We start from the raw sequence: 15333 nt of genomic DNA on the forward strand, positions 1-15333 counted from the left end.
ATGCTATATATCTTATGAGATATTGAATAGCGATACCAATGTTCTATGCTGCTGTCATTTCAGTCTGCATAGTCATTATCAAAATTGGTGTTGCCATATCATTACTACTTTGGCTAATTCAACGATCCACTTCCAAGTTCTTTGGTGTCGAGCTGAGCATGTGGTTATCTTACATCTTGGTATGTCCATAGGATACGGTCATCCTGATACTCGATGCGTTGTACCATGACCGTGACTGTGCCAAGTCCTTCGTGCTTGAGACCATAGCCAGGGTGCAGTATTTCGGTGAGCGTCTTGTCTTATTCACAGAATATGTGGTTTTGACATGGTAGTGTATCTGCTGTTTTGTTGACTGATTGACATGGTAGTTTGCTGAATTTTGTCGTCTTCACCTATTTTGAACAGCATACAGAAGCAGCAGGATCTTCCTTCATATCCTTTATTGTAGATCACATATTCCTTTGCATTAAAGATGCTGGTAAGGAGTAGCAACCAATCAACTTTGAGTATGCTATTTGTAGACATCTATACTGACTTCTTCATTAAACTTTTATTTGCGTCGATAGAGTTTCAGCTTGAACTTCTAAAGCAGTCACTGTTCTTCTCATGGAATTTGTTTTGCTTGTCAATCTATTGAGTGTTGTATGCTTGGCTGATTACATCATCATTCAAGCTTTCTTGTGAGAGATTTTTTTTTGTATTGTAGTCACCTACTGACATGATGACAACTGTTTTCTGGTGGTTTCCAGGTGGTGCTGAAGTCGGCTAGGAGGGGCAGCGCCGCGACGATGAGGAAGCCGTCGGGGACAAGGCCCAGGGCGGCAAAGCGAGCCCAAGTAAGCTGCTGCCGGCCACCTTCCAGAAAATTACAGGTTAGATATATAATCGATGGGAGTTTCTTTCAGTAAACCATGCCCTCAGTTTATCTCATTTTGTGGTTACCCGAATGACTATTTGTTGTTGTTCAGTACCTATAAAAGTTCAGAGATGAGCTTATCTCCTCACACATATCCTACTGGGAGCTTGCCTATTGGATAAGTGTCTAAATCTTTGCCACCATTTGAGCACCCAAGCCATCAATTTCTAGAGAAAAAAGAATTCCAGCAACAAAGGTTCATTTCTAAACAACTTGTGGTATGCTTGCAAGTTCTAATTTCCTTCAAATGATTAGATATCAATGCCATCCATTCCTTTGTTTCATCCTAAGCTTGACATGGTGATGCCATTTTTCTTTGTTTATGAAGGTACAATAAGTTCAAGAATAAATGCATTGATGAGTGTAAGTAGTTCAGAATCGATTTGAGTGAGGTGCAGCTTCCTCTCATATTCTCTTGTCGTGGCAACTTTATAACTGTTTGTTGAAGAAAAGTAGTTTACAACTAAAGTAGTGTATAAAGTCAGTCAAGTTTAACTATTATGATCTACTATAATCATTGCTCTTTAACTTCCAGCTACTGGAATCTTAAAAGTGAGGTTGCTTTCCAACTACAATTGTATAATTTGTAAGTAATTATCATGTCTGAGAAGGGGGATCAATCCCTCCTTTTGGAGACATTTGGATTTTTTCCACTTTGTTCATGGGGCTTCGCAGATTTGCCACTTTGGAGAATTGATTCGCATAAATGCCACTTAAGTCGTGGAGTCCTTGATTAGTATGCCATTAGCTCCACTTTTATTCATTTTAATTAATTTTTTCACATTATCGGGCTAGTCAAAGACTAACTTACCCCTGTGGCTATCTACACGTACACACATCTGGCATCGAATCAGCACCTGAACCATCAAAGAGGGCGCTGCATGCTGATAATATCGCGTGTGCCATACCGTCAGTTGACTGGATGCCATGCTTCGGCGGTTCTGACGCCGCCGATCCCCTGGATGCCTCTTGCCACCGGCTGGACGTCATGCGCTGCCGATTGCCTGCAGGCCAGGCGCCGTGGATCGTTCGGTACAGCGGCGGCGGCATAAACACCACAAAGTCTGCCCCAGGCAGTCGTCCAGAGAACTCTTGCCGGCCGACGGCAGCTCCTCCGCGACCACCTCCCTCTGCGTCCTCCCATCCTCCCGTGACATGCCCTACCTCCTCCTTATGCCAAGTGACTGAACAACGACCAGGACGGGCGGCGTGAGTGGTGCCCACAGATGGTGGTCTGGTGGAACGAGCAGTGTGCGGCTGAGTGGCACGAGCGACGACTGGAGGCGTCAGCGGGCGCTCTGTCTGGCGACGAGAAATTTTTGTGGCTCCTTTCACCCTGTCAAACTTAGATCGATAGCCAGATACAAATACTTAGCACGTGTACTTAGCATCAGGGGTAGTTTGGTCTTTTCTAATGCCTATAAATGAGGAAAGAAGAAAGAAATCAATAAAAGGAGGCAAATGGCATGACAATCAAGGAGTCAATGTCATGAGTGGCAATTTTACGAAGCCAATCTTGAAAATGGCAATTTTGAGAAGCCCGATATTGAAAGTAGCAAATATGTGATTTTCTCATCCGTTTTGGCTACATGATGGTATGATCCTTTTTTAGTGGATTTCTTACATGCCGTCATGACTTGTTTCACTCAGTTTTATGTTGAGTGATCGAGTGTGTAGTGTACTCATGGTATCCTGCACTTTATGTAATCCTATAAAGATAGGATTCATAGTGTTTTTGGAAGGTTGGCTGGTCTTTGGGGTCCCTAAGAAATGCGTTTGAACGCTGATCGATCGGGCGATAGCGGCGAAGGAAAAAGCAAAAGCACTGCTGTAGTTAAACACTCAAGCTGCAGATGCATGTGATACATTATACGGGGGAGGCGACGTTTTTATGGCTTGGTTTGGTAGGATTCAAATGACACTTCTTAGGAAAGACTGCTCTGATGTAATTAAGTTTCACCTTCTTAAGTCTGGCTACATTAAACCATCAAACTATATATAGAAAATAAATGTATTCTTATCATGTATCCCCTGGAATCCACATAACAAGAACAGGATATTAATTGGATGCTATGCACTGGACATTGCGGCACGATGATTGGTTCCTTGATGAAGATACAAAGGTATTCCGTTTCTTCAGGTATTACACATTTATGTGGATCCAGTTTGTTGTATTTGGATATCTCATCATGTCCATTTTTCATTGTTGTAATTTCTCCGTTCTATAATGTACTACGCATGTCCTGTCTGTTTGTAATGCGCTGGCCCATATTCTTGCCATCTATTCTTAATCATCTCCAAGCAGTTGTGTTTAGAATGGCATTCTTATTTTCTGTAAGCATTTAATTCATAGAGAATTGAAATCACCTGGTTTGCTTTAGCATTTAAAAGAGGCAAAGATAACATACTGCCTATGTGGGGAAAAGATTGGTATGTTGGTATTAGCTTTAAATGTGATCACTGATGCTTATTGGCTGTAGTTGTGGTTTCAGAAGTAGCATGCTAACAGTCATCATATATTGGCTAATTTTGATGAAGACCAAAAGAATTCCAATGAGAGGCATCATGCTGATTCTGATGTGGAAATGGATGATGCCAAGCCTCCAGAGGACTCTCAAAGGTGTTCTTTTTATTTGGTTCCTTAGTCGTGGCCTCATGACGTCTCTTTCATCAGTCAAACTGAAGCACTTTTTGTCAGCTTGTCTTCGCTTTTTTTCTTCTCAGCCGATTATGCTCCATGGTTGAGTCGTCATATCCTTAATAGATGTACCACTGCCTATGAGGGTTCTGAACTCAAATAATATAATATATGTATGTTTGATCGATGTGCAACTAATAGATCCTAATGTTATAGCATATATGCCCATATTGATATATATGAGTGAGATTAAGGACCAAACAGGATAGCTAAATATGCTGAAACAAGATAAGTGCACACATGCCGCCTAGGTTGCGCACATGCCGCCTAGGTGGCGCCACCAGGTGGCGCCCCAGCCCCTATTGACCACATATTAGTCGCTGCTTTCGCTCGTGTAACACCCCCAGTGTCATGCTACAGTAATCTCACCAGGCCCGTCCAGAGGCATGTGCGAGCTGTGCACACGCACAGGGCCCCCAAATCGTTGGGTCATTTAAATACGTTATACAGAAGTAGCAGGCCAGGCCATCAGGGATCGCACGAGTGAAAAAGGCCTGTCCGCTCTTCCACCATTATTCACTAGTCGTCCAGACACAGGTACTAGTCTCCCAGCCGTCACGTCGACGTTTCATCTACGCGCTGCCTGCCCATCTGCCCTGTTCTATGTCTTCGTCTGCCGCTGTAGATCTACCCGCATGACCTGTTTCCTCCGTTCGTCCGTTCCGAGTCCCCGTGACATGAATTTGTGACTCATTAGGCCGTTCATCCGAGTCGCCGATTGCTTGGACAGGCTGTTAGAAGAGTCATGGACGAGAAGCTCTCCGCCTCCTCATCTAGTGAGTTCTGACAATGTTTTGTGATCCACGCGTCTACTAACAGTATTACAGAAGCAAACACACAAGGGATCACTAGAATTTTGTGATTCGCGTATATACCACTACCACGAGCCAGCAGATCAACTGTGAATTTGTGATCCACGCACGTACTGGCTTTTAGGCTTTTTAATTTTTCTATCTCTATGTAGTCTATTGTTTATTGGCTCAGTGGTTTGATTGTTTCTATAACTTTCCCGGCAGCTACTTGACCTGTTGTTGGCGATGTGATGTAGAAGAATTTTTCACTGGATCTCGTCTATCGCATCACAATTCACAGCGGTGAAGAATGGATACATAGACCAGTCGGGTGATGATTTTCAGTAGAACATCAGGTCTGTTTTTTTATTTTATTTTTAGTACTAACTTTACTATTTTAGCTATATATATAATTAAGTGAGAGTATGATTTAATTATATTAATATTTTGGTTATATGATTTGTAAAAAAAAGTAGGGCCTTGTTTTGCATTTTGTACCGGGGCCCCAAATTCCTGGAGACGGCCCTGAATCTCACCCTAATGATTCCTTGTCACCATGCTTTACTAAGCTAATTGTCACTTAACAAAATCAAAGCCATTTTCAAATTTAAAATATGTCAAATAAATTGTTTGTTCAATCAGTAAAACTAAAATGTTGCATTATTATATAAATTCCTATGATCAATTGTCATATTGAAACCAACTTCATTTGGCTCATAGATAAATCCCTAGTAATATAATAAATGGTCCATCAGCAAATATTTTGGCCTTTTCAAAAATAAAACAATTACTTATGCCTTTTCAAAAATTGTGAAGCTTTGTGTGTGGTCTAGGAATAGTGTGTGTAATTTATATGTGAGGTTTCATGTGCAACAAAAATATTTTACTAACTAAACAAAGTGGAAAACATAAGTAATTATAGAAAACAAAAAGAGATAAGGGTTAAAAAAACTAAAGCACTCACGTGCACTTTGGCCCACCTGCTACAGGGAGGCCCAGCCCAACTTACCCCTGTGTTCTTCCTCACTATTCACCATGGTCGCGCTGGATGCACGAGCCGCGTCCGTGGCCAGGATGGACACACGCCGGCCACCCCGTTGCACGTGGAGATGGATAAGGGCCCCTCTTCCTCCATAGAGAAACCCTAGTTTCATTCTCCTCTCCCTCCCACTCGCTCTCCTCGCTGGACACCGCCACCATGGCCGTCGCCGTCTACGCGCTATCCGCCGCCCCCTTTGCCTAGGACTGCGCCAGGGGCTCCGCTTCGGCTTCCTCGACTCCTACGCCAAGCCACGCGAGCCGGGACGGTCCCGCAACAAAGCCCCGACCACTTCTTCCTCTGGACGCCAGGCTCGTCGCCGTCGTCCGCTCTGGCAAGTCCTCCCCGGGCCTTCTCAGCAACGTTGGTGAGGTTCCGTCCCTCCTCCGCCTTGTCATACCTCACCGTACCAGCGCTGGTCGCCTCCCCGTATACTCTCGTAGCCGCCATGGACGGAGCTATGCTCCCCACGCTGCCGGTCCCGCGCGACCACAGCCTCCCTCACGCGCTTGCCCCGTACGCCCTCGCCGCGTCGGGGTTGTGCTCTCCGCGCACCCGCCGGCCCGCGCCTTCCCCGACCGCGTCCGCCGCGCCCCTGTCCGCCGTACTTACGCGCGCGCCACCTGCAGACCAAGGCCGCCCCCTGCCAGGCTCGCTGCCGCCTGTTGTTAGTACAACTGCTGCTGCTGATGCCCAAGGCCGCCGCCACCGATGCGCCCACCGTTTCCCGCGCCCTGATAACCCACAAGTATAGGGGATCGCAACAGCTTTCGAGGGTAGAGTATTCAACCCAAATTTATTGATTCGACACAAGGGGAGTCAAAGAATATTCTCAAGTATTAGCAGCTGAGTTGTCAATTCAACCAAACCTGGAAACTTAGTATCTGCAGCAAAGTGTTTAGTAGCAAAGTAATATGATAGTGATGGTAACAGTAACAAAAGAGTAACGAAAGTAAAGTAATGTTTTTGGGTATTTTATAGTGATTGTAACAATAGCAACGGGAAAGTAAATAAGCGTAAACCAGTATATGGAAAGCTCGTAGGCATCGGATCAGTGATGGATAATTATGCCGGATGTGGTTCATCATGTAACAGTCATAACATAGGCTGACACAGAACTAGCTCCAATTCGTCAATGTAATGTAGGCATGTATTCCGAATATAGTCATACGTGCTTATGAAAAAGAACTTGCATGACATCTTTTGTCCTACCCTCCCGTGACAGCGGGGTCCTAATGGGAACTAAGGGATATTAAGGCCTCCTTTTAATAGAGAACCGGAACAAAGCATTAGCACATAGTGAATACATGAACTCCTCAAACTACGGTCATCACCGGTAAGTACCCCGATTATTGTCACTTCGGGGTTAACGGATCATAACACATAATAGGTGACTATAGACTTGCAAGATAGGATCAAGAACTCTCATATATTGATGAAAACATAATAGGTTCATATCTGAAATCATGGCACTCGGGCCCTAGTGACAAGCATTAAGCATAGCAAAGTCATAGCAACATCAATCTCAGAACATAGTGGATACTAGGGATCAAACCCTAACAAAACTAACTCGATTACATGATAAATCTCATCCAACCCATCACCGTCCAGCAAGCCTACAATAGAATTACTCACGCACGTTGGTGAACATCATGAAATTGGTGATGGAGGATGGTTGATGATGACGACGACGACGAATCCCCCCCTCTCCAGAGCCCCAAACAGACTCCAGATCAGCCCTCCAGAGAGGTTTTAGGGCTTGGCGGCGGCTCCGTATCGTAAAACGCGATGATTTCTTCTCTCCTATTTTTTTCTCCCCGAAAGTAGATATATGGAGTTGGAGTTGGAGTTGGGAGGTCTCCAGGGGCGCGCCCCCACCCTCGTGGAAAGGGTGTGGCCCCCCTGGTCTTCATCTTTGGCGAAGATTTTTTATTATTTATTGTAAGATATTCCGTGGAGTTTCAGGTCATTCCGAGAACTTTTGTTTTCTGCACATAAAACAACATCATGACAATTCTGCTGAAAACAACGTCAGTCCGGGTTAGTTCCATTCAAATCATACAAGTTAGAGTCCAAAACAAGGGCAAAAGTGTTTGGAAAAGTAGATACGACGGAGACGTATCAACTCCCCAAGCTTAAACCCTTGCTTGTCCTTAAGCAATTCAGTTGACAAACTGAAAGAAATAAAGAAAAACTTTTACAAACTCTGTTTGCTCTTGTTGTTGTAAATACGTCAAGCTAGCATTCAAGTTTTCAGCAAAGATTATAACTAACCATATTTGCAACAATTCTCAGGTCTCATGATTACCCATATCAATAGTATAATCAACTAGCAAGCCATAATAATAAATCTCGGATGACAACACTTTCTCAAAACAATCATAATATGATATAACAAGATGGTATCTCGCTAGCCCTTTCTGAGACCGCAAAACATAAATGCAGAGCACCTTTAAAGATCAAGGACTGACTAGACATTGTAATTCATGGTAAAATAGATCCAATCATAGTCATACCCAATATAAATTAGCAGTAATGAATGCAAATGACAGCGGTGCTCTCCAACTGGTGCTTTTAATAAGAGGATGATGACTCAACATAAAAGTAAATAGATAGGCCCTTCGCAGAGGGAAGCAGGGATTTGTAGAGTTGCCAGAGCTCGGTTTTGAAATAGAGATGAGTAATATTTTGAGCGGTATACTTTCATTGTCAACATAACAACCAAGAGATGGCGATATCTTCCATGCTACACACATTATAGGCGGTTCCCAAACAGAATGGTAAAGTTTATACTCCCCCTCCACCAACAAACATCAATCCATGGCTTGCTCGAAACAACGAGTGCCTCCAACATACATCAGGTCCTAGGGGGAGTTTTGTTTTGCAATTATTGTTGATTTAGTTTGCATAAAGCATGGGACTGGGCATCCCGGTGACCAGCCATTTTCTCGTGAGCGAGGAGCGGAGTCCACTCCTCTTGAGAATAACCCGCCTAACATGGAAGATACAGGCAACCCTAGTTGATACATGAGCTATTCGAGCATACAAAACAGGATGATTATTTGAAGGTTTAGAGTTTGGCACATACAAATTTACTTGGAATGGCAGGTAGATACCGCATATAGGAAGGTATAGTGGACTCATCTGGAATAAATTTGGGGTTTAAGGGATTGGATGCACAAGCAGTATTCTCGCTTAGTATAGGTGAAGGCTAGCAAAAGACTGGGAAGCGACTAACTAGAGAGCTACAACAGCCATGTACATGCATTAAAATTAATAAACATTGGATGCAAGCATGAGTAGGATATAATCTACCATGACATAAATATCGTGAAGGCTATGTTGATTTGTTTCAACTACATGCGTGAACATGTGCCAAGTCAAGTCACTTAAATCATTCAAAGGAGGATACCACCCCATCATACCACATCATAACCATCTCAATAGCATGTTGGCACGCAAGGTAAACCATTATATATAACTCATAGCTAATCAAGAATGGCACAAACAACTATGATCTTTAATTGTCATTGCAAACATGTTTATTCATAAGAAGCTGAATCAAGAACGATGAACTCATCATATTTACAAAAACGAAAGTGGTCGAGTTCGTACCAGCTTTTCTCATCTTAGTCAGTCCATCATATGCCATCATCATTGCCTTTCACTTGCACGACCGAACGATGTGAATAATAATAAGAGTGCACGCGCATTAGACTAAGCTGGAATCTGCGAGCATTCAATAAACAGGAGAAGACAAAGCAATATGGGCTCTTGGTTAAATCAACAATAAAGCATATAAGAGCCACTTCAACAATTTAATCATGATCTTCTCCTACTGACCCCAAAGAAAAGAAAAGAAATAAAACTATTTACACGGGAAAGCTCCCAACAAGCAAAAGAACATGAAATCTTTTTGGATTTTCTTTTTTTAATTACTACTACAAGCATGGAAAGTAAATTAATTAAAAGCTGCAACTATTTTTTTTGGTTTTTTAAGGTTTATTAAACACACAAGAAGAAAGCATAAAAGGAAATAAACTAGCATGGATGATACAATGAAAAAGTATGAACACCGACATCTAGCAATGAGTGTGTGTGAACATAAATGTAATGTCGGTGAGAAATACGTACTCCCCCAAGCTTAGGCTTTTGGCCTAAGTTGGTCTATGTCCACGGCTGGCCTGGCTGATATCCATAATAATAGTTGTTGGGGTCGTACTGTGATGCAGCGGCTATCGCCTCCTGAGCTGCAGTGTGGCGACGAGCGGCCTCCGCTCTCCTCTCGCACTCATCTGCCTCCTCTCTGTTAATAGTATATCCTCCTTTTGCCTGATAATCAAAGAAAGCAGGAGCAGGGAGAGTAATACGGACAACACGTCGTCTGTTAAAGATTAGTCGGTACTGGAGAGGTGATTCGTTCCTCTCAACAAAATGGTGAGAAACCATAGCATTAAAATCTAGATAGGCAGGAGGTAATTCAATATCATCTTCGCGCACATCTATACCAAGAAAATTAGCTACGCGGGTTGCATAAATTCCACCAAAGAAATCTCCATTACGTCTATTAAGATGCAACCTACGTGCAACAATGGCCCCCAAATTATATGATTTGTCTCCTAGCACATCACTCCTAAGAATACTGAGGTCAGGGACACACACGTGACATGCCTCATCTTTACCATTTTTGCATCTACCTATGAAGAGAGCAAAATAATATATAGCAGGAAAGTGGATGCTCCCTATGTTAGCTTGTGTAATATCTCTAGATTCTCCCACAGTTATATTAGCAAGAAAATCCCTAAATTCAGATTTACAAGGATCCCTTATACTAATCCATTGTGGAAGTTTGCATGCAGTGGTAAAATCCTCTAAGTCCATGATATAATATTTATCATAAAGATCAAACAGGACAATTGGAGAATTACGTGAAGTGGAAAATTCAAACCTCCTCACAATGGAACTAGTGAGATTATGATACTGACTGCACTTCTCTTCCTCGAAGCTCACAAGATCAGCGTTACGCAAATATGTGTTGAATTCTTATTTTATTCCCGCTCAATCCATAAAATTTTCAGAAGGCCACTCATAAGGACGCACTGGAGCGTCTCTTGGTGGCTCTTCGTCAGCATCACGCATTGCAAGCCTGGGTCCTTACTTCTTTGAAGAACCACCTTGGAACATCTTCCTAAGCATTTTTCTTCCTCTGAAAAATTCTGAATTTTTTTAGTAACTTCAAAATAAAAGTAAACCAAACTCAATAATATTGATAGCAACCACTCCTACAAGTGCCTAGGGCCTATATCATGCATCAAAACTACTTTTGACCGTATAAATTTGACATGCAAGCTCAAGAACAGGGTCACCTAAGCAGCAAAATTCTTCAATGAATAAAGCACTAGAACAAAAACTAATTGGACCAATGGAGGAGTCACATACCAAGGAACAATTTCCCCAAGCAGTTTTGTGAGAGGTGCTTTGAGCAAGGAGATCGAAAATCGCAGCAAAACAAGCTTGGACTCGGGCTTGAGTTGGTTTTTCGTGTTTGTGGGAAGAAGAAGAGGATGGGTGCAAGAATAAGTGGAGGAGGGCCACCGTGGGCCCACGAGGCAGGGGGGCGCGCCCTCCACCCTCGTGGCAAGGTGGCTGGCCCCCTGGTGTGTTCTTTGCACCATAAATCCTCAAATATTCTAGAAAAAATCATATTTAATTTTCAGGGCATTTGGAGAACTTTTATTTTCGAGATATTTTTATATTGCACGGATAATCGGATAACAGACAGAAAATTATTTATTTTTACTTTAATTCAACTAAATAACAGAAAGTATAGAGAGGGTACAGAAGGTTGTGCTTCTAGTTTCATCCATCTCATGCTCATCAAAAGGAATCCACTAACAAGGTTGATCAAGTCTTGTTAACAAACTCATTCCGATTAACATGAAACCGAAGAAATTTCGAATAACACTAGGTTACCTCAACGGGGATATGCACATCCCCAATAATAAGAATATCATATTTCTTCTTGACAGTAGGAAGAGGAAATTCAAAACCTCCAAATATAATCGATGGAATTTTTTCGATAGAGTTGATACTATGAACTTGAGGTTGTTTCCTCGAAAAGTGTACCGTATGCTCATTACCATTAACATGAAAAGTGACATTGCCTTTAGTGCAATCAATAACGGCCCTTGCAGTATTAAGAAAAGGTCTTCCAAGAATAATAGACATACTACCGTCCTCGGGAATATCAAGAATAACAAAGTCCGTTAAAATAGTAACATTTGCAACTACAACAGGCACATCCTCACAAATACCGACAGGTATAGCAGTTGATTTATCAGTCATTTGCAAAGATATTTCAGTAGGTGTCAACTTATTCAAGTCAAGTCTACGATATAAAGAGAGAGGCATAACACTAACACCGGCTCCAAGATCACATAAAGCAGTTTTAACATAGTTTCTTTTAATGGAGCATGGTATAGTGGGTACTCCTGGATCTCCAAGTTTCTTTGGTATTCCACCCTTAAAAGTATAATTAGCAAGCATGGTGGAAATTTCAGCTTCTGGTATCTTTCTTTTATTTGTAACAATATCTTTCATGTACTTAGCATAAGGATTCATTTTGAGCATATCAGTTAACCGCATACGCAAAAAGATAGGTCTAATCATTTCAGCAAAGCGCTCAAAATCCTCATCATCCTTTTTCTTGGATGGTTTGGGAGGAAAAGGCATGGGTTTCTGAACTCAAGGCTCTCTTTCTTTACCATGTTTCCTAGCAACAAAATCTTTCTTATCATAACATTGATTCTTTGATTGTGGGTTATCAAGATCAACAGCAGGTTCAATTTCTACATCATTATCATTACTAGGTTGAGGATCATTATGAACATCATCATTAACATTTTCATTAGGTTCATGTTCATTGCCAGATTGTGTTTCAACATCAGACATAGAGATATCATTTGGATTATCAGGTGGTAGAGCAATAGGTTCACTAGAAGTTTGCACAGTTCTATCATTTTTCTTTTTCTTCCTTTTAGAAGAACTAGGTGCATCAATATTATTTCTCTGAGAATCTTGCTCAATTTTCTTAGGGTGGCCTTCAGGATACAAAGGTTCTTGATTCATTCTACCAGTTCTAGTAGCCACTTTAACAGCATAATTATTTTTCTTACTATTCATCTCATTGAGCAATTCTTTTTGAGCTTTAAGTACTTGTTCTACTTGAGTGGTAACCATGGAAGCATGTTTACTAACAAGTTTAAGTTCACCTCTAATATTAGCCATATTATCACCCAAGTATTTAATCAAATCAGCATCTTGTTTTAATTGTCTACCAAAATAAGCATTGAAGTTTTCTTGCTTAAACATAAAATTATCAAATTCATCCAAGCATTGACTAGCAATTTTAGCAGGAGGGATTTCAGCTTTATCATATCTATAGACAGAATTTACCTTTACTACATGTGTCAGGTTATCGAGGTCTGGAGGTTCTTCAATAAGTAAAGGATCAAGATCATATGTTTCTTCGGCAGGCGGTAAATTACGACCATGTATTTCTTCAATAGGAGGTAAATTCTTAACATCTTCAACTTTAATACCTTTTTCTTTCATAGATTTCTTTGCCTCTTGCATATCTTCGGGACTGAGAAATAGAACACCTCTCTTCTTCGGAGTTGGTTTAGGAATAGGATCATTAATTGGAGCAGGAGCTGGCTCAGGAGCTGGCTCAGGAGGTGCTCAATTATTTTCATTTGTCAACATATTATTCAATAAGATTTCAGCTTCATCCGGTGTTCTTTCCCTGAAAAGAGAAGCAGCACAACTATCCAGGTAATCTCTGGAAGCATCGGTTAGTCCATTATAAAAGATATCAAGTATTTCATTTTTCTTAAGAGGATGATCAGGCAAAGCATTAAGTAACTTGAGAAGCCTCCCCCAAGCTTGTAGGAGACTCTCTTATTTGATTTGCACAAAGTTGTATATTTCCTTTAAAGCAGCTTGTTTCTTATGAGCAGGGAAATATTTAGCAGAGAAGTAGTAAATCATATCCTGGGGACTACGCACACAACCAGGATCAAGAGAATTAAACCATATCTTAGCATCACCCTTTAATGAGAACATAAATATTTTAAGGATATAAAAGTAGCGAGATCTCTCATCATTAGTGAACAGGGTGGCTATATCATTTAATTTAGTAAGATGTGCCACAACAGTTTCAGATTCATAGCCATGAAAAGGATCAGATTCAACTAAAGTAATTATATCAGGATCAATAGAGAATTCATAATCCTTATCAGTAACACAGATAGGTGAGGTAGCAAGAGCAGGGTCAAGTCTCATCCTAGCATTTAGAGATTTCTTATTCCATTTAGCTAATAACCTTTTGAGTTCATATCTATCTTTGCAAGCTAAAATAGCTAAAGAAACTTCTTGATCAAATAAATAACCCTCAGGAATAACAAGTGATTCTTCATCATCACTTTCATCATCATAATCAGATTCAATATTTTCAATCTCTCTAGCCCTAGCAAGTTGTTCCTCGAGAAAATCACTAAGTGTCATAGTAGTATCAAGCATAGAAGTGGTTTCATCATAAGTATCATGTATAGCAGAAGTGGCATCATCAATAACATGCGACATATCAGAACGAATAGCAGAAGCAGGTTTAGGTGTCGCAAGCTTACTCATAACAGAAGGTGAATCAAGTGCAGAGCTAGATGACCGTTCCTTACCTCCCCTCGTAGTTGAGGGATGAATTGTTGTCTTAGCGTCTTTCAAATTCTTCATAGTGTCCAGCAGATATAAATCCCAAGTGACACAAAGAATAGAGTTATGCTCCCCGACAACGGCGCCAGAAATTAGTCTTGATAACCCACAAGTATAGGGAATCACAACAACTTTCGAGGGTAGAGTATTCAACCCAAATTTATTGATTCGACACAAGGGGAGCCAAAGAATATTCTCAAGTATTAGCAGTTGAGTTGTCAATTAGACCACACCTGAAAACTTAGTATCTGCAACAAAGTGTTTAGTAGCAAAGTAATATGATAGTGATGGTAACGGTAACAAAAGAGTAACGAAAGCAAAGTAGTGTTTTTGGGTATTTTGTAGTGATTGTAACAATAGCAACGGGAAAGTAAATAAGTGTAAACCAGTATATGGAAAGCTCGTAGGCATCGGATCAGTGATGGATAATTATGCCGGATGTGGTTCACCATGTAACAGTCATAACATAGGCTGACACAGAACTAGCTCCAATTCGTCAATGTAATGTAGGCATGTATTCCGAATATAGTCATATGTGCTTATGGAAAAGAACTTGCATGACATCTTTTGTCCTACCCTCCCATGGCAGCGGGGTCCTAATGGAAACTAAGGGATATTAAGGCCTCCTTTTAATAGAGAACCGGAACAAAGCATTAGCACATAGTGAATACATGAACTCCTCAAACTACGGTCATCACCGGCAAGTATCCCGATTATTGTCACTTCGGGGTTAACGGATCATAACACATAATAGGTGACTATAGACTTGCAAGATAGGATCAAGAACTCTCATATATTGATGAAAACATAATAGGTTCAGATATGAAATCATGGCACTCGGGCCCTAGTGACAAGCATTAAGCATAGCAAAGTCATAGCAACATCAATCTCAGAACATAGTGGATACTAGGGATCAAACCCTAACAAAACTAACTCGATTACATGATAAATCTCATCCAACCCATCACCGTCCAGCAAGCCTACGATGGAATTACATGATAAATTGGTGATGGAGGATGGTTGATGATGATGACGGCTGTTGGGGATATTACCACTAGGCGTAAACCGGCCTACTTGGGCCGGGTTAACTTCATTAGTGGCGTAAACAAATGAAGGCCCA

The 15333-nt window shown here is 41.3% G+C and overlaps 1 long non-coding RNA gene across 3 annotated transcripts; it reads left to right on the top strand.

The window, feature by feature from the left end:
* The first annotated feature begins 6 nt into the window (after positions 1-6).
* Positions 7-3741, top strand: LOC119318015. 3 transcript variants are annotated; one of them, XR_005153885.1, is made up of 5 exons: positions 7-285; positions 406-478; positions 750-872; positions 969-1134; positions 1245-3741. It is a non-coding gene; the product is annotated as an uncharacterized LOC119318015 (long non-coding RNA). The 3 variants fall into 3 exon arrangements; XR_005153884.1 differs by having other exon boundaries at positions 406-872; XR_005153883.1 differs by having other exon boundaries at positions 406-1134.
* The last annotated feature ends 11592 nt before the right edge of the window (positions 3742-15333 follow it).

Source organism: Triticum dicoccoides, chromosome 6A (genome assembly GCF_002162155.2).
Source record: "Triticum dicoccoides isolate Atlit2015 ecotype Zavitan chromosome 6A, WEW_v2.0, whole genome shotgun sequence".
Classification (NCBI taxonomy): domain Eukaryota; kingdom Viridiplantae; phylum Streptophyta; class Magnoliopsida; order Poales; family Poaceae; genus Triticum; species Triticum dicoccoides.